This window comes from Falco biarmicus, chromosome 3 (genome assembly GCF_023638135.1).
Source record: "Falco biarmicus isolate bFalBia1 chromosome 3, bFalBia1.pri, whole genome shotgun sequence".
NCBI lineage: Eukaryota > Metazoa > Chordata > Aves > Falconiformes > Falconidae > Falco > Falco biarmicus.
Window position 1 is genome coordinate 14,706,671 of NC_079290.1, and position 18,905 is coordinate 14,725,575.

At 41.9% G+C, this 18,905-nt stretch overlaps 1 protein-coding gene across 1 annotated transcript in view; it reads left to right on the forward strand.

Annotated features, from left to right (window-relative positions):
• The window catches only part of KCNQ3 (potassium voltage-gated channel subfamily Q member 3), a 203,491-nt gene that overhangs the window by 83,466 nt on the left and 101,120 nt on the right, over positions 1-18,905 (forward strand). The gene's annotated exons all lie outside the window — the stretch shown is intronic.

Here is an 18,905-nt window from a genome sequence, read left to right on the forward strand (position 1 = left end):
ACAAACTGTTGATCACTCTGTAGGGAAAGAGGCTATATCACTATTGATAGGCAGAATGGTTGTCAAAGTGCATGCAAAAATCAAGACTTGAGGATGCAAAACCATGATTTTTCATTTTTAGCTCATGAACGCAGTATTCATTACCTCTTTATTTCAAAGCTATGGGTTAGCTAAATCTGCCTAGGAAGCTTACTTCTATGCAGGGGTCTGGAAATGCAAAAGAAAAAAAAGGATCCCTTTTCATCACAAAGGATCAGGAGCTGCTACTGAAGGAAAACGTTTGATATAGTAAGAATTCAAGTATTGTCCAAGAACTGTTAAGGGAATCTCAGTCAGTCTCCAGAGATGCTACTGGTATTGTGGTTAAAAATGCAAGATGGCTAATAGCTCCTTTGAATCATGGTAGATTAGATTGATAACGGTATATCCTGTTATCACAAAGTAGGGCAGACGCAGTAGGAGCTAGGACTACTTAACAGTAGATTTTTTGGCTGCCCTAGGACAAGTGAATAGCAGCAGATTTTGTAGTCAGAAAATAGGGCACTCTTACTGCAGGGAGTCATACGGCCTACCAACAGCCATTTTGTTTGAAAGGAGGTATGGTCACTGATGTCGATCCAAATAGCAAGGCAGACAAGGGAGACTATGGAAATGTGGACTGAAAACAAGGAGATTTCTTTTCTGTGTATTGGTGCCTATTTCAGGTTAAAACCACCATTAAGTTGCGAACCCAGTGAATGAACACTCATTGCTTTGGTACTTTGTCTCATCCGCAAGGTCATATTTAGAATTCTTCCAGAAATATCTTTCTCTTCCTTCAGTGGGAGAGTGAAGATAGCGATGAAAGGACAAATCACGAAGCCCTGCTGCACTGTTTTCTATTCTGTGCAGTCTCTCATGGTCAGCAGCACCAGTAATGCTGCATGCTTTGGTTTCTGCCAGCTCTTCTCCCAGTTCGCTATTGTTTAGACCTTTTACAGTCTGTATAAAAGTACATTGGGTTAATGCCCTCTGTTCTGAAATGAGGAGAAATGAACATGTAAAAACATTTCAGTAAGAAGTTTTAAATTTAGTAAATGTGTTGATTTTCTGTTTTAAAGTTCAGCTGAAGGCGAGGACCTTGGGAGGATTACATTGGAAAAATAAAATAGCCTGCTATGAACAGAATATTAAGGGATTCAGCTGCAAACCCTAACTCCATAGGAAAGATTACTCTTCTTTCACTTGCTTACATTTTGCCAAGAAGCTGACACATCTAAATAAGTATTTTACTGGTGAATGTGTAATTGGAAGCAGTTTAGATAAGAGTGGATTTTGGTGCATGAGAGTATGCTAGATGACCCCTCAAAGACCTTTTCAGTCCCGTTTTTTATGGTTCTCCCTGTAGAATGAATTGGGAAGTATATAAGCAATTTGACTGAAGACTCTCACAAACCCTTCAGCTTTCTGAATTTCAGTTTCCTGACTGTGTCCATAGACATATAAATTTGGACAAAATCTAGAACCAGATTCTGCTGAAGTTGGGAGTGAGCTGGAATGCATGTAGACCAGTTTACTACCTCAATTCCAATGTCTGTTTTCCACAACTGTAAAAGAATGTCTGCTATGTTAACTCTCTCAAACTTGAAAAAATAATATCCTACAATTCACTGAGGAGTGTAAAGCAATAATAGATGCCACTATTTAATAATAATCAGCATGAGATTCTTTGGTTGGGTATTTTTTTGTTGGGGTTTTTTTGTGGTTGTGTTTTGTTGATTTTTTTTCTTTAGTTGAAATAGGTAAGATTACTTTGTACATTTTATTTTATCCTGCTGGCTCTACCAACCAACCTGTCTACCCCTACCTCCCTGCCCTCCAACCCTTGTGGTTTATTGTTCTTGAGAAAGAGTTCATAGGTTTTCCTGGGAGGGAAGTGATCGTCAAACTAAACTGTGAGGCCAGATGTTTGACAGCTCTATAAATTCAGTCTTTGGGATGTTGTGGCCTATGAATAAGTGCTAGAAAAAAATTATTTTTTTTTTGGTAGTGCAATTAATAATTGCAAGAAGAACTACAGCTTTCCACCTTCCTTGCAGACGTTGTCTCAGAGGGGTCAGTTGCTGTACTTCCCTATAACTTTTCATGAGTTATGTGCCATGCTTCCAGTGACGGAAGAGTAATGCCCTCAGATGTCTGTAGCCATGAATCAAGCATATCTTCTCTACATTAATGGATTATTGACTAAAAGAGCCTAGAGTTGCTGCATGATTCATTTTGCCATTCTTGTGAATGCTGCGCTTCAGTATGTCGGTTGACCTACATACTAACCTGAGAAACTGGTCTATGAAAGACGTTCAAAGTCAGATTTTGCCTAGTTTGTATTAACAGATTTCCCTATAGATTTTTATCATGCAGTCAATTAATTTATTATTAGAACACATTATAGGCAGCACTGAGATCCTTCTTTTAATTTGCTTCTTGTGACCCATTTTGCCCTCCTTTTATTTCAGTAAATGTTTTTCTCTGATTAGCAGTTTCATCTTAGATTCATAGAGTCTGAATTGGAAAAATATGTATTAGGTCACCCAGGACAACTTTTGTCATTACTAAAGCTGCTGTGTAGGTAATAGATGGAGGCATCACCACGGGCGTTCTGTAGCAAGGATATGTCAGAGCTTTCGGCAGTGCATTTTTTTGGGAGTGAATTTTTTCAGCAGTGAATTCGCATAACAAAGCAAGGTCAGTCAAGACAGTTTTCCACCTTCTGTGCTTTGCTAGATGCTTTGCTAGGTGCCTCTGTCTTGAATCAGTCACAGGGTGAAAATTTATCTGAGTCTCTGATTTGACCCATATTGCCTTTCTGAGCTATCTTGTGGTGGATTTGAACACAAATCATACCAAAAGGGGCTGTAAATATAAAAGAAGAACCCAGGGATCTGAGTAAAAATAGTGTGTAGTGAGTCATTAGATCTGTCTTTCCTGTGTAATTCAGGCACATTTGTTGTCTGCCACACACCAAATCTGACTTTCACAGAGTGAACGTGTTTCTAGATGAGGGAGGTGATGATATTCTGCCTCATGCGTTTACTACCAACACCCCCCCCACACACACAAATCAGCTAAATTCTGATCACAAATATCTTTATTCCTGGCGAAAGGGAAGGAGGCAGAAAGGTCAGAATTTGACTTTTAGATCTCCAATTACATTTGCAAGGCTGGTGCTTGTTGCGTGTATGTGGGGATCATTTCACTTGCAAATTGAGCATATTTATTGACGAGTTCTCCTTATGCCTGCCTCTTTCCTACATCTTCTTGTCCATCTCATTTAGACATTTGCAGAATAAGGACTACGTTTATGGCCTGGAGGGGCCTAAGAGTTATCAAAGACCAATTCTGCTGCTACCATTTCATACAACCCCTTACTTGAAGATATCAAGCTCAATCTGAAAAGGTTTTCAGTATTTCACCCTTACAACTCCGAAACGAATGTCAGTTTTGGAGCTTTGCTATCTGATGCTTAATAACCTTTTCTCTGTTACTCTTTTATTCCCCTTAGCTTTTGCCAGTGTTAATTTATAGTTTGAATGCTTCATCTCCTTCCCTACTATTTAATCTCCTGATGAATCAAAAAACCTTTAGTTAAACTGACCAGATTATTACCTGGTATTGTCTTCTTAGATGGGCCTCCATTCTCTTCTACATGTCATTGATCTTTGACTCTGTACCATGGACTCCTTTTTCTTGAACATCAGTGACCCCACTTAGACTTAGTATTTCAGAGGTAACCATACCAGTTACTTGTCAATTATTTTGAAATCAAAACAAAAATTGAGAACTACTGCCTAATATAATATATTGAAACAGCTTCCAGAGCAAGAGTCTATACACCTGAAGGGAGGGAGGAGGGGAAAAAAAAAAAAAAGAGAGAGAGAGAGAAAGAAAAAAAAAAACCACAGAGAAACCATTTTTTTTTATAGTGAAATTTTAGTAATCTGGGGTCTGTAGTCTATTACCAATGTATGAATGGAATTAAGCAGTAATACTGATGTGCCTTGGCACTTCTATCTCCAATAACCTTTGCTATCATTATCAGGTTGTTACTTGCTGCACACCTGTAAAGTAAATATAGTTGATTTCTTAACAGGGACACCCTAACTATAATTAAATGAGAAATTCTTCTAATTAGGCTGTATAAAATAGAGACATTTCAGGAAAATCTGTGGTGACAGAACATGAAAGAAAATGCTATGCTGAACAAATATATTCCAAAATAAGCAGAATGGTGACTCCCTTCCCTGAATTCTTTCCTTAAGACATTATTTAAAAAAACAAAACCAAAAACCTGAAGAGATATGAGATTTTTTTTTCCCATGAGAAAACATATTTTTTTCTTCTTAACATGGGTGCAATGCATCAATATCAGAGCAGTATTGATGATGAGAGTATGACCTGCTATATGGGAAAACTGCGCTTGATCCCAGTGCACATGTTGACTCACCACCAATGTCTTCAGTCTGGCAGGAATTTCAGTTATCCTGTGCCTGACTATAGGACCCTCCGTCCTCTTCATGCTGGTCATGGATTTTATTGATTCAACTGTCAGCAGAGAGCAGGCATGCTGGTGGTCAAGAACTTCACTCCTGAGGGCTGGCGTCAGTTGGCAGCTAACATCTGTGGGGTGCTTAGGAGCAGCTTCCAGACCAGAACAGTGTTGTATTGCACTTCCCATTTCAAAAGACCCAGCTCACCTCACCAACCTTGGACCTGAGGATTCTTGAGAAGGGCAAGTTCCTGTTAGCTAGGACAATTAAACAGAAAGAGATTTAAAGGACAAATCCTGGCCCCAGCTAGGGTTTGAGGTATGATCTGGTGTCCTCATTCATTATTATGGTACGCAAACAGTTCCCTGCAATGATCATTTCAAAACAGCAAGGAACGAGGAATGTGGAGTTCATTGGGTCAAACAGGTTTTGCCAGTGAGCTTTTTCAGGGATAGCACCCTGGTGTCCTAAATTAGATACCAAACTGGTCTAACTCAAGTTGATTCTGAAAAGCTACAGCCAGGTTATAAACTGTCTGCTCCCTGATAAGAACAGATACTTCTGACGAGTTTTTGGCATGCTTTTGGTATCACTTCCCTGCTCACTAACATAATTCCTAGAGCAGGTGGGACTTTTGTACATATTCCAGGTTTTCAGCTAGGAAATGATACCACGTGGTTCAGATAGTTTTCCAGACTGTAGAGGAAGTTAAAGCAAACAACAAAATGCTTCTGTAGAGGTCTAGACTTTATATCATCCGAAGTAATTAAAGACTGATTCAGACTGATACCAAGGTTTGTTAATATAAGTCAGCAAGAGCTAAAGATAGATTAGCTTTATCCAAATAAAAAGGCTATGGATGCCAATCAAGGACAGTGCTGAGATTGTTTGGTAAACAAGAGAAGTGTGGTGCTGGAAATCAGTGGACTAAAATTGGTGTGTTGGGAAGTAGGACTAACTGACAAGGAAGAAAATGAGCCAATGGGACATATAACCTTTTTAGTCTCATTTGTTTGAAATTAGGAGTGATGACTGCAGAAGGGGCAGAAAGGAGCAGAGTCATTAGTCCCTCAATCTGCTGGACTCTGATAAACATCCCGATGTTGTTGAATTTTCATGTATTCGCTTTAAGAGATGACTGGGAGGCTGGATGTGAAGAAATGGGTGTAGTTGGTTTTTTTGTTGTTGGTGGTTGTTGTTTTTTTCCTTTGTCAATTGGCTTCTGCTAAAGCTTGAACAGCTTAAGGTATAGGGGTTATACTATCTCTCTTTATCATATTTTTCCTTTCCCTTTCTAGGCTTACTTTTTCTCTTTCACATCTCTTCTTGCCATGTGCTTAAAAAAAGAGATCATGCTCAGAGAACATTTGGCTGTGAACTCATCACCAAAAAGGCAGCTAAATAGCAATGTTCTAAAGAGCACCACAATGACATAAGCTTGCCAGGTCTCCAGGTGGCCTGAAAGTATGTTGTGTCTGTCTTTCTCCTACAGTGAGCATGTTTACAAGAGTTAGCACCAAAACCAGAAATGGCAGGTTTTATCTTTGCTGTTCTTTTGTCTCTCCTATGTGTATCCTGTTGTTACTTTGGCCAAGGAAACTGCAGCTTCTTAGGATACAAGAAAGGGCAACAAAGCTCATTCCCATCTTCTCTTACTTTTGCTTCCCTGAAGGCAGTTTTATTCAATGTCAAAGACTCTTTGTAACATTTACCTGCAGGAGAAGGAAATGAGGGATGCTGTTTTCCAAAGACATTTCAAAGTCTGGCAATACTTTACTACTGAATGTTTGCACTGCTTTCCCCTTCCTCCTTGTTTTCCCCTTTCTCCTGAGGGCCAGCATAGTCTGACCCAAACTATCAGTCCCGTGACAGGGCATGTCTGCAAATCAAGCCATGTGATGGGCATATACCTTGTCTGGTGACTAGAGAGAAGCTGTGGCCATGGAGAAGAGCAGACGATTCTGTGAAGCTCCCTTCCCCATTGCAGCCCTCAAGGCCCTGTGGCTCCTTACAGGCTCCAGCTGATGTGAAATTTCTCTTCTGATTTTCATCCCTCCAAGCCAGCACTGGGAAATCAGCTGGTCACAGTTCTGGCCCACCAGCTGCATGTGGCGTTGGTATTTTGGGAGCCTGTAAGGTTGCAGATTGCCTCTCTCCTGCTCCTTTCTACTTGAACAAGAGAAGTAGTGACATAAGGGTCAAGAATATTGCAAAAAAGGTTTAATTTTGGGGCTAAATGCATTGACCACCCACCATCCCAGCTTTTGTTTAATTCTTCATCTTGCTGCTGCTCATGTCTCTCAGATCCATTGAAACAGACCTTCCCAAACCTGAGATTTTCTAGCTTCGATCACCAGACCTCACAAGCAAAGGTGTAAACAGAAGCTAACCATGTGAAGAAACAAGAGGTTCACAATGTGAAAGGCTGCTGCTTCTGTAAAAGTAACAAGATTTCAGACCTACTGTGCTATCCCCTGCTTTTTGTGCCAATGGAAATCTTAATATTTGTGACTAATGCATCACTGCCCAAGGCTTGCGTGTCTTAGACTGTATACAAGGGTGAGTCTGTCTCCCAGTTTCTGGGGTGAAAACACAATTTTAGATTGAAAAACACATGTTCAGCTACCTCTAAAGTCAGAAAGGTAAAAGCAATGTATTCACATCCCAACCTGTGCAGGCTCTTCTTTCCCATTGCAAGCTGGAGTTCCACAAACCTGATCCAGTGCCACAGCGAGGAAAGAAAAGTCTGTCATTGACTTTGCTGTGCTTTGCATCAGGGTCTCTGTAGGTCTGATGTAAATGGTTTCTGACATTACATATGTCCACAGCCTCCATCTGGTTGATATCTTCTGGGGAAGATCAAAATGAAGGAAAAGCCATTAAAAAATGAACTCAGGAAAGGGCACAAAGATGTCTAAAAATGAAGGAATTTTATGGGGTTGTTTTTAACATGTAGCTTTACCTGTTGCATACATCCGAGAGGCACAACGCGCTGGTTGTTCCGGAGTGGTGAATCACGGTGGTTCTTGAGGAGCAGCGTGGGCCAGATGCACCTGTCTGCTTGCTCTGCTCTGACTCAAAGCAAGAATAAAAACCTGATTTGACATCAGAGCTGGGGCTAGAACATTTCCACTGGTTAAGCCAGAAGGAACTTCTTTTCTATTGGTTTCTCTCATCCTTTTATGACACATCGTCTATTTCTGTTTTCTTGAGCATTTTGAGCAAGCGTGTGATGGGAACCTGATCCTCTGACATGAATAAGCCCTTAGTATATTGACTTTAACCCATTGTATTGACTCTGTCATTCTTACTCTTCATTGTTTTGAAGTCTTGAATGTGGTCCCTCATCTCATTAGCTGCATATGGCCATATGATGTTCCCTCTGTCCTTACTAAATGCAAGTACGTTATAAAACTCTTGTTCTCTATTTACACACATGCTCTGAGTCAGTATGGCTAGTCTCTTATTACACATTAAATGAAGAACTTGCTTGGCAGCATCAGCCTGACAGAAGCTGTCTGCATTTGTGTGCTTGACAGTCGACCTTCATGAAAATTGCTGTTATTTTGGATGCATTCAGTGCATCAGCACCATTTACAGCAAGGGGAATTATCAGGAAGAAGCTGTTTCCAGATGAGCTATTGTAGATCTGAGAAGCATCCCTTCAGGGGATGTTAGATCTCTCTTGCACACAGACTTCTTGTCTCACCTCAAGTACTTATTGGTAATGCTCATATTTTTACTAAGAGTATTGCAAGCAGACAGAAGGCCAATGAATCCTGAATACACTGAAATATTCTATTGTTCTGGATAATTGTATTCCAAAGCAATGGAGAAATAAATTTCTTAACTTTACTGACACACAGGATGAAGTTTAGCCCCCTAAAAAACAAACAAACAAACACAAAACAAAAAAAACCCCAAACCCTTGCAGGACAATTTTATTTTTTTTTTAAACGGAAATACAAGGGTGCATTTCGCAGTCATCTGCTGTATCCATTTGCAAGTCCCATAGTTATTTTTTGTGAGTATATCCACATGCAGAATTATGTATTATGCAGGCAGTATAAGAATGTGTAGACATATTTGGAGATCACAGTATGTAACTGTTTCTCCACTTCCAGTAGGTTGTTTTTTGAGCAGAAGTGCATTTAAATCTTATCCTAGACATTGAATCTGGAGAAACTCGCCCTTAATGGTTTAAACTTGAATCAGTGGTTATGCCTGCATTAATAAACCAAAGAGAGGTAAGGCATGGTTGTAAGAACCGTCCCAACTGTCCAGACTGTGCAGTTGTTAGCGTGATCCTTGGCATGGCTGTAACTGTTCCCTGAAGGTCATGTCTTGGGGAACAATACAGGCAAGGATGATTTCCAGTAAGAAGCACGGATGAGGCCAGCTTCTGTCAGGTGGGAAGAGACCTGGCCACAGTGGCATGAGCCTAACCATGCCATGCTATGCCAAGGGACAACTAATGAGTCCTGGTCCTTTTAATGACTAGTATAGATGTAGCCAGTGGATCCTCAGAAGCTGTCTGGAGGAAGCAGATGTCTGATGGCAGCAGTACCTCCGAACTTTTACTAATGAAAACTCGGAGAGCATCAAAAAAACAAAATGGAGAGGGCAGCCAAAGCACAGAACATGGAGATGAGCTGTTTAAGTGGCTCCTGCAGAGCCAGAGACACTAATTAATGCCTTAAGGGTGATAGAGGGGCTCTGCTCTGTGACTGGCAGACAGAAGAGGACTTCGAAACTCCACAACATTGCTGTTTTCTTCCCTTGCATAGCAAGGAATGGTTGGTTTTTTTCATCTATTTTTAGGGGCCATGTCTTGATTCACAGCAGCTTTGTACCCCTCTGCTAGACTTAAGAGGAGGTGAGGTGACTTGAGCTCAGTGCCCAAGACTGAGGAGCCAAGAGGCTTAGCCTTATGCCAATGCCACAAAAAGGGCTGGCTGAAGGTGAGAGATGGAAGTCATGGTACCCTGCACTGGCAACTTGGCGGTGCTGCAAAAGTCTTGCTACCACCACTGGGCTGTGAAGATGTGAGTTGTGTTTCAAACATTGCAGTGACTGGTGGCTGGCAGGGTGGGCTACGCTTAGACTGATACCCCTTGAAGAGGTGCTGAGTGGTAGAAACACGTGCTCAGATGAGTCACAGGTGGGTGCTAGTACAGGCTGTCATTGCTCAGGAGCAGGAATCAAGGGAGCGTTTATCTGTGAGGAAATTTCTGGCCACTTCTGCACACAAAATTGTTTCTGCTGGACCAGACACTTAACTCTGTGATGGCAGATATTTGTAGTGTGGATCTCTCGGTTCACTTGCCAAAGTTTAGAAGTGCTGATTATGTTTCCAGTTAAAATCGTTGAGCTAATCCCGTGCTCCCTAGAGTGGTGAAATCAGATGCTGGATACGTTTCTGATCAAATACAGCTTATGGCTTCAGCAAGAGTGGACAACAAATGAAAAAAAAAAAAAAGAAATCTGGATCTCAAAGTCCTAGTGAGCAGTAGGGTGAGCAAGCATCAGCAGTGTGTCTGGCAGGAGGGAAGGTCTGCAGCATGCAGGGCTGTGTTAACAGATGCATAGCAGGTGGAACAAGGGGAATGATTATCCTCCTTTACGTGGCACTCTTTAGATCCTATCTGTTGTACTATGTCAATTGTCCAGGTTTGGGACCCAGTACAAGAAAGGTGCTGGAAGAAGCTCCCTGGAGAGTCACCAAGATGACAGAGGTTTGGAGCATGTGCCCAGCCAGTGGGGAGAGCCTGGGAGAACAGGGCTTGCTCAGCCTTGAGAAGGATTATCTTTGAGGACATCTATTAGCAGCCTTCCAGTACATAAGAGGCAGTTATTAAATAGATGAGATAAGGCTCTTTACTGAGGTGCACAGTGGGAGACAGACAGTGGTCATAAATTTGAAACAAAATTCAGACTGAATAAATGGACATATTTTTTTTTATCTATGAGGATAATTGAGCACTGGAACAGGTTGTACAGATAGCTTGTGTCATCTCTGTGCTTGGAGGTTTCCAAGACTCAAGTGGACAATGAACCTGCTCTGATTTCAGTGCTTTGAGCAGGAGCTTGATCTAGAGACCTCCTGAGGGTCCCCTCCAGCTGGAGTAGTTCCATAACACTATGGTTCTGCTGAGGTCGCTATTTTAACTTGTGATTTAACCAGGTCAGGCAGCTGTTTCCTATTACTGCTGTAGTGCCACCTATATTTCCCAGTTTCCCAGCTGTTTATATTTGCTTGTAACTGCAAGTGTGAGGTGTAAAGTAATTTTTAAAAAGTGATGATTGGTTAGAAGCATATAAAATACATCAGTTTTCCCCTCTAGCATAACTCCAGATTCCCTCATTCCCAGTCTGTTGCGTTTTTTCTGGCTATGTGTACAATCACCAGCACACACCCCCACCTGCCCCCCACCCCCCAAGATTGCCCATGTCAGAGGCAGCACACCTAACCAGTGTCACCTTCTTATCGCCTCCCACTGTCCTGTGGGCTCAGGACTGACCCAACCTGCTCCCTCTGTCCTTCCCTTTCTGCCAGCCACTGAATGGAGACTGGGACCTGAAAGCACCAGAAAAACCAGGCAGGGTGAAGGAGCACCCCTAACCAAAAGAAAGAGGGATCAGCATTTCGTTATTCACTGTGCCCCGTTCTTCCCTTTCAGGGAACGGAAACAGCATGAGAGAAGGCAAATGCTAAAGAAGTTTGAAACGTTGGCATTTCCCCCAGTTTGCGGTGTAAGTGAGCTCCCCTGTGGAGCCCAGCTGTGGCTGGCTGCTTGCAGAGGGGTTGGGTGCACTGCCCACAGAGACATTTTCGTTTTGGTGCACTGCTCTCAAAGACCAGCCAGCCTTACCCACCCCTCAGTGTCCTTGTTGTTTCCATATGTTGTCTCTTTGTTTTCAACCTGATGTTAACAGCTCTGATATGCTGAAGGAAACCAAATGGGTATGATTTAGGCACCTTATTCTAGGGAAGTGTGCCATGGGCACATCAGCTGTGTGGTCTGACGCAGCTTTCCTGTTGAGAGCAGGTGGGTGACAATGTGGCTATCTTTCTGAGCTGATGGCGAGGCTCTGGTGGAGGTGACATAGCACACTGTCAGAGCAGAGAGGCTGAACTAACCTAGAGAGGAAAAACATCGAACCAGTATCGGACAGTACACAAGAAAGACAAGGAAACCAAACAACAGGAAGAATACACTTCAAATATCTTTCCTCTGGCTTAGCTTGCCTTCCTTCTTTGACTCAGGCTATTCTTAGACACACGTGTGCACTGGAGATCTCAGAAGTAACCCCATTTCAAATGTGAGCAAATTTAGGATTTTTTTGCTGTCCAGGCTTTATTGCATTTGGCAGTAAACAGCAGCACACTGGCCCAGGCTCTTGGCTTCAAACTTGATCTGCATTTCTAGCACACAGGCATTAATTTTTAGCCATCATTGGATCCCTCAGGAACCTCTTCCTTTCTTATTTATTCAGAAAACACAAACCACAAGCACTTCCCCAGTACAAATGTAACTCATTCTAAGTCTCTGCTAATTCCACAAGACACCAGTTTTACTAATTACCACCTTGATTAATTAAAGTGGAAATAATTTAAAATGCATTTGCTTCCGACTAGGAAGGTCATATTAATTTGTTTGTTAACTGAGTTTGAAATATAAAACTTGGTCAATCTCTTTCTATTAATCAAGCTCATGTTGTGTATTGTCAGTTTCCCTTCCTGATTGCCTTTTCCATAGGATCATATGGTCATGTTTATGATTTCAGTAATGAGGGGGACTGTTACCTTTCTAAAGGACTCAGCAAACTGAAGTTATTATTCTGCCACCTATTAGTGTAGGATTTCAGAAGACCCCAGTCTCTTCAATCCCCAGTTCAGCTCCAATGCACTTAGCTCTTTTCCAAAAAATATCTAAAATAAGGGTTTACTTGGGAAGACAAAGAGGACTGTCACCATCACGTTGTTTGTGCATATATCTATAGATACGTTGTGTGCTGGGGTCAACAATTTGGGAGTCTTTTGAAGCTCATTTATCCTGCAACTCAGGTCTGAAAATATGCAGTTAGGTTCTAGGAGTGCTGGTGCAGCTCGATGCCATTGCCAACACATTCTGAGTGCTCTGGAACTGTGTGTAGGCACATCAACGTGCTTAACAGCCAGGAGTAATCTGTTCTTATCAATGGGACTAGTGACACATACCTTTCTTACAAACAGTCAAAATGAATGGTCCGATCAGGCCATTAGCAAACTGATCCGAAGCGCCTTAACATCAACTGGTCAGACTTTCGCTGGTATTTGTGGGGTTTGGGTCTCACCAGTGTGTTTTGTCACAAGAGATTCGTGTTTTAAAGAAGTGCTTCAGCAGCGCACTACGAGAGCGTTAGGGTAACAGCAGCATTTTGACAGCAACAGCAGTTTTGTTAAGTGTCTCTTATGTACTTTGATCACAGTGCTCAAAGGATGTGTTTGGTTTTGGTTTTATCTCTTACTCTTTCCCACATAGGCCTTAAGTGATGGGTTTAAAGCAGCCACCAGTATCTGTTTAATAGGAATATTTTTTAACCTGATTTTTACAGGATTTTAACACTTATTATTAAAAACTGGGAATATCTTATTTGACAGGTCAACAGATTATTGGGTTTTGGCTTAGATATCAAAAGCCACAGTCCTTGGCACATTTCAACATGCTGGGGAAATGCTTAAAATGCACACAAATAAAATATTTAAAAGCAGATTACCTAATGTTCTGCAGGGAAGCTGATGGAGAGGCATGTAACAATCCAGCACTGTGTTTTAGCTGGATTTGTAGCTTCTCACTTACTGATCCACTTTTACAGAGTGTCTGTGGGAATATTCCAACAATGTCTTGGAGATTTCAGCAAACGTGAGGGTATCTCAGACCTCTTGGTCTCTCTGTCTTCCTGCTTCCATGGAAATGCCCTCTGATGGAAAGGTGCACAAAGACTGCTCCACTAGGCTCTGCCTGTCTCACGCTTCCCATAGTCCAAAAGGCTACTCCTGTGGTCTCTGCCAGCAACCTCCTCTCAGAAAACTTGAAAGTCAACTGAGAAAACCATGAAAGAAGTGGGACAATTCCCTGCTAGTTTCAGTTGTTCAGGGTTCACTGACTTCTGCAAGCCTGGGACAATTCACTTCAGCTGAGGATCTGCCTTGACAGACTTTAACAATAAATTGAGTCTTGCAGCCTGCGCCACTGATCGTTACGGGAATTTTGCCATTGCCTCTAGTCCTTGGCAGCTGCACTTGGAGCGCCGGCACATTGGCCAAGATCCACAAAAGCACTCTTGCTCTGGACTCCCGTTAATTTCAGTGGGACTCAGGTAGTGAAATGCTTTTGTGGATCTGGGCCTTCATTCCAAACATCCTGAAAATTTGTTTGTTAAAGTTTGTTTAGCATATACTATCCTCAGAGACTGTGGGTCATTCCATTTGTTTGTCAAAGTCAATCATTCTTTCACACTGCTAATATACAAATCAATGGAATTAATGGGTGCATAACTTCCTGCTGATACTAGTCAAGAGGGTCTTTAGATACCACTGATGAAGCTTCTGCTAAAAGCGCAGAACTTGGCTTTTGGCCTAAAAGACATGTCAAACCTCAGAAACAGAAGAGCAAAGCTAGGCAAGGTGACAGATTAAGAGCCCTCCCTGCAGGAAACATTGTGAGGAACCCAAACAACACATATACTACTGGAAGATGTTTTTTGAAGAGTCTCCTTTCTGAGCCTGTGGTAAGTCATTTAGGTGAACTGATCAACAGGGCGAGGCTGAAACCCAGGGCTCCTCAAAGTTAATTCCTACACACCATTGGAGAACATTTTTAGTAGTGAGTCTAGCTAAATAAGCAAAAAGAATACGAAAAGCTAGGAAATGTCTCTTCCAGGAGGTAGTGAGTTTGACAGCCATCTGTCCAGAATAGATGATTCAAGCCTGGGACTGCCAGCTGTGTGCCCCCTCCAGCCCCATTTCACTCTGATTCTACAGCGCTGTGACAGAGGGATGGCAGAACAGCTTGATGTATGTTCATCAGAAGAACCTGACAGCCCACTAATATGGCACAATGTCACAAGCTGCCCAAGGATTTGCCTGTACATGGGAGATACAGCAGGTAATTCTGCAAAGAGCATGAAACTTTAAGAGACTTGTATTTGTTTTCCTTTACATTTCACTTTCTATTTTCTTTTGGTTGGTTTATTTGCAAGCACAGTGCTCCGCACAGACCAATTGTGTTGCGGCCCACAGGCTGGTTCCCCACAGGTTAATTGCCTTTTGATTGGTTATAAGTGTCATGTCAATCCTTTCCAAGGGAGTTGCAGGTAGACAGCTATAAGTATTGCTTGTAATTTGCCTTAACTGAGGAAGACTTTGTTATTTGCGGGAGCAGTGCAGGGACTGAATGAGGCTGTATTAGGGAACCAATTTGTATTAAACTTTTCTTTGTCTTATACAAGGTTTTCTTTTCTGGCCATTGCAGTGAGATGGCTAAAGGCAGTAGTCAGGCAACCAATGCCCAGCCACTTTTTGCCAGTTTGCGTATGGGAGAGAACACTGAGTTTCTCTGAGGGCTTCCGCCACCATGCTGTGGCCCATGGTATGATGACAGAACACTGGAGTATATGTATTATATCTTCATCTTGGGGCATTGTAGTCTCATTTGTGGCTGTGTAATGACAGTGAGTGTTGGGATTGTTACCTATTTCTCTCACAAGGCCAATAACTGTAACAAGCTACATGGCCTGGCTTGTCTTTGAAGAGGAGAATTTGAGCTGGTGAACTGCTTGGCTTTGCTGAGTTTGCTTTACTTTCGTGGAGTGAAAGTCTGTTTCCTTAAAGGATGCAAGGTGGTGTTTTGTCTTGTGGCCACTGTGATGTTCAGGGGAAACACAAGTGTGTCTGTGCTGAACTTGTTTTCACTTCCTACCTTTAATATCTAGGCCTCTGGAGGTAGGTGTTTCCAGCACCCCAGTAGCTGGGTGTCATCTTTTGCAAGTGCTTGCTTCTTTTACTTCAAAATAGAAAACAGGGATGGGGATCACCTGCTGTGTACCATTTCCTAAGGGACAGTTCTTGGAAGAAAAGATTGCCTTTATGCTTGATGCCAGTTAGCAACTTTCCAGCCTTGTCCCAACAGCAATAAGGGTTGACTTGGACTTGCTGAAGGCATCCTCTTTCGTTCAGAAATCTTGCCCTTGAAAGTCATGCAAGAGTATAGCCAGAAGATAACGTAAGGAAATACAGAGCAGAGCTGTATTAGTCGTGTAGATAAGCACAGCTTTTCTTCCAAATGTCATTCCAGCATGTTTTGTATCCTTCACGTTCTCTGCATCATCAGAAATAACTATGGGTTCTCAATACTGTGTAAACCAAAATCAAATAACACTGGTACTTACCTAAACTTCAGTGTCTAAATTAATATTTAGGAAATTGATAGGTGTTTTAAGCATGTATGTACCAAATAAGAAACTTAATTTACATCATAAGGGCTGTGATGTTAGGCATTGAATTACAAAGGGATTTTACCATCCATTCTACATGTAAGAGCATAAAAGTGTCTTTCATTTTGCTTAAATATATCTGAAACACCCAGGTTTAGTTGTCCAGATTGAAAATCTTGGAATGTAAAAAAGAAAGTATTTACAATTCTTTTTTGGCTTTTTACTTGGTTGGCTTACATCTCTGTGTCTACGTGTATGTGTGCAAACTGTAATGCTGAACAATGGAAGTATTTCCTAAAGAAAAATGATTAGCTGTTCCAATGCAACAATGAGTGATAGTGCTCCTGTTATGCCAAACATGAGGAAAAGAAAGCCAATACAAACAGAACTCCACATTTTAAGAAGTACTTGCGTATATCTTTTTCAATGACAGGATGTCATGATTTAACCCCAGCTGGCAACTAAGCCCCAGACAGCTGCTGGCTCACTCCCCCTGCAGTGAGATGAGGGAGAGAATCGGAAGGGTAAGAGGAAAAAAAACCCCAACTCGTGGGTTGAGATAAATAAAGTTTAATAGGTAATTCAAAAACTGCACACACAAACAAAGCAAAACAAGGAATCCATTCACCGCCCCCCATGGCAGGCAGGTGTTCAGCCATCCCCAGGAAAGCAGGGATCCATCACACCTAACAGTTACTTGTGAAGACAAACACCGTCACTCCAAACATGACCCCTTCCCTTCTTCTTCCCCCAGCTTTATATACTCAGCATGATGTCATATGGTCTGGAATATCCCTTGGGTCAGTTGGGGTCAGCTGTCCCGGCTGTGTCCCCCTCCCAACTGCTTGTACCCCCCCAGCTGGCTCACTGGTGGGGTGGGGTGAGGAGCAGAAAAGGCCTTGCTGCTGGGTAAGCTGCTCAGTGATAGTGAAAACATCCCTGTGATATCAACACTGTTTGCAGCACAAATCCAAAACACAGCCCCATACTAGCTACTATGAAGAAAATTAACTGTATCCCAGCCAAAAACGGCACACAGGATAATGATTTTTCTCTAGCTTTCACTTCATGTCTCATTCTCCCCAATGTATGCTATTTTCACTCTCATACTTTTTAAAATAGTGCTATTCCAGGACAGTTATGTGTTAGTTAAGTCTTAGTAACTACAAAAGGAGAGAGCTGAAGGACAAAACAAAAAGCAAAAAATGAAGATATGGATGCTATGGACAACAGAGCGCTTTGGTCTAGAAATTTATTATTCTTTAGAGAAAATTGAAGCTCTTGTTTTCTAGGTGTGTTCTGTTGTTCACATCTTGTTGATGGCTGAATTTTAAGAGATGCAGTTAGTACTGAACCCAAAATTATTGTAAAGAAATATAATTTGGCAGATTAAGTATATGAGCCAACAGCATGACGGAAGAACAAAACAAAGGACTTGACGGAAAACAAGACCTGGCCATTCAGAGTACAGCGCTCATTAGCTCAGTAGGGTTTTATGAAGTGACTGCATGCGGTGGAGCTAATTCTAAAGGAATATATGCTCTCTGAAATGAAAGATAGGGTAAAGGACCATTGAGGAATACCTTGTGCATCTCTGAGGGGCTTTTATAATTTGCCTAAAACTAACAAGCTTATAAGTTTGACTATTGGCCAATTTAACAACTTCAGAAGCATAAAAAGTTTCTGTTCTAGCTCAAGTGCAGCATGGAATTTAATTATCTTGCTATCTCTTCTCACTCCAGCAGTTTCATTAGAAGCTGTGTATGTGGATCTGCCTTTGATTCATTTCCCAATGAGATAAGACAGAAAGGCTGAAAAACCAAGTAAGTACCTGAATCTAAAATAACATGAATAATATCCCCAGATCACCTATATCCTCAATTTTAACTGTGTTGAGCAGACAGACCCTGACTGGAAGGTATAATAAGCCCGTAACCCTGAGCTCAGGCCAGTAATAGAGCTTTTCAATAATAAAGCTTTGGTGAGTTCATTTCCAGCTGGTGTTTGCATTACCTCTCAAGGGTCCTTGCCTGTGCCACATTCAGCTTTCATTGTTTAAAAAACACTGGGTGGTCAAGGTTGCCACAGGTCAGGAACTGAATCTGGACAGGTTTCCATGAGCTCCTGCCACATGTCTTAAGGCTAAATCACCCCCGATTGAAACCCTGTGGAAATATCTGTGAGTTCTTTGTGGTCATCATCAGAGCATCAAGGGTGCACTTGGTACTAAATTGCAGGTACACGCATATAAGGGAACCTAAAGTGGCAATGTGCTCAGTTCAGACTTTGTAGATAAATGCTTAAAGCTTCCCAGGTTGAGTCTTGGCCCAGATGTGTTCACTTCCCAGCGTACTGGTATGAGCCTTTCCTTCCCCACGGTGACTTTCTAAACACTGCTGGTAATGCCACTCAGGCTTTTTGGATCTCAAGACAGACCAGTTGGGATCCTTGGGAAAACTGAGTCCTTGTGGGGGAACTTAGGACACCAGAGAGGCCTGGGTACAGAGGGTTCCCCCATAGTAGGGAGATGGAGTCAGAGGCAGTGAATGTCTGCCCAGACCTTCTCAACAATATCCCAGGAGAAGGGAAGCACTTCACCTCAAAGGGACACTTTTCTTCTATGGGATAGAAAAACTGCCTCCCACATCCATGCAGAGAGAAGGGTTATTGAAGTCTGGATTGCTGTAGGATTGCTCCTTGTTCTCCTGCCTATGGGCATGAAAAACAGTGTAGGCATGACTATATACGTATTTTTTCTCTCAGTCTCAGTTTTAAGTTTTGGCTTTCCTGTACACAGCAGATAACATCAGAGTTTCTTGCAGACAATACATTTGTTGTGCACCGTGTATGAAGAATTATGCACTAGAATATGAAATAATTACATTTCCTGACTTATGGTGAGTC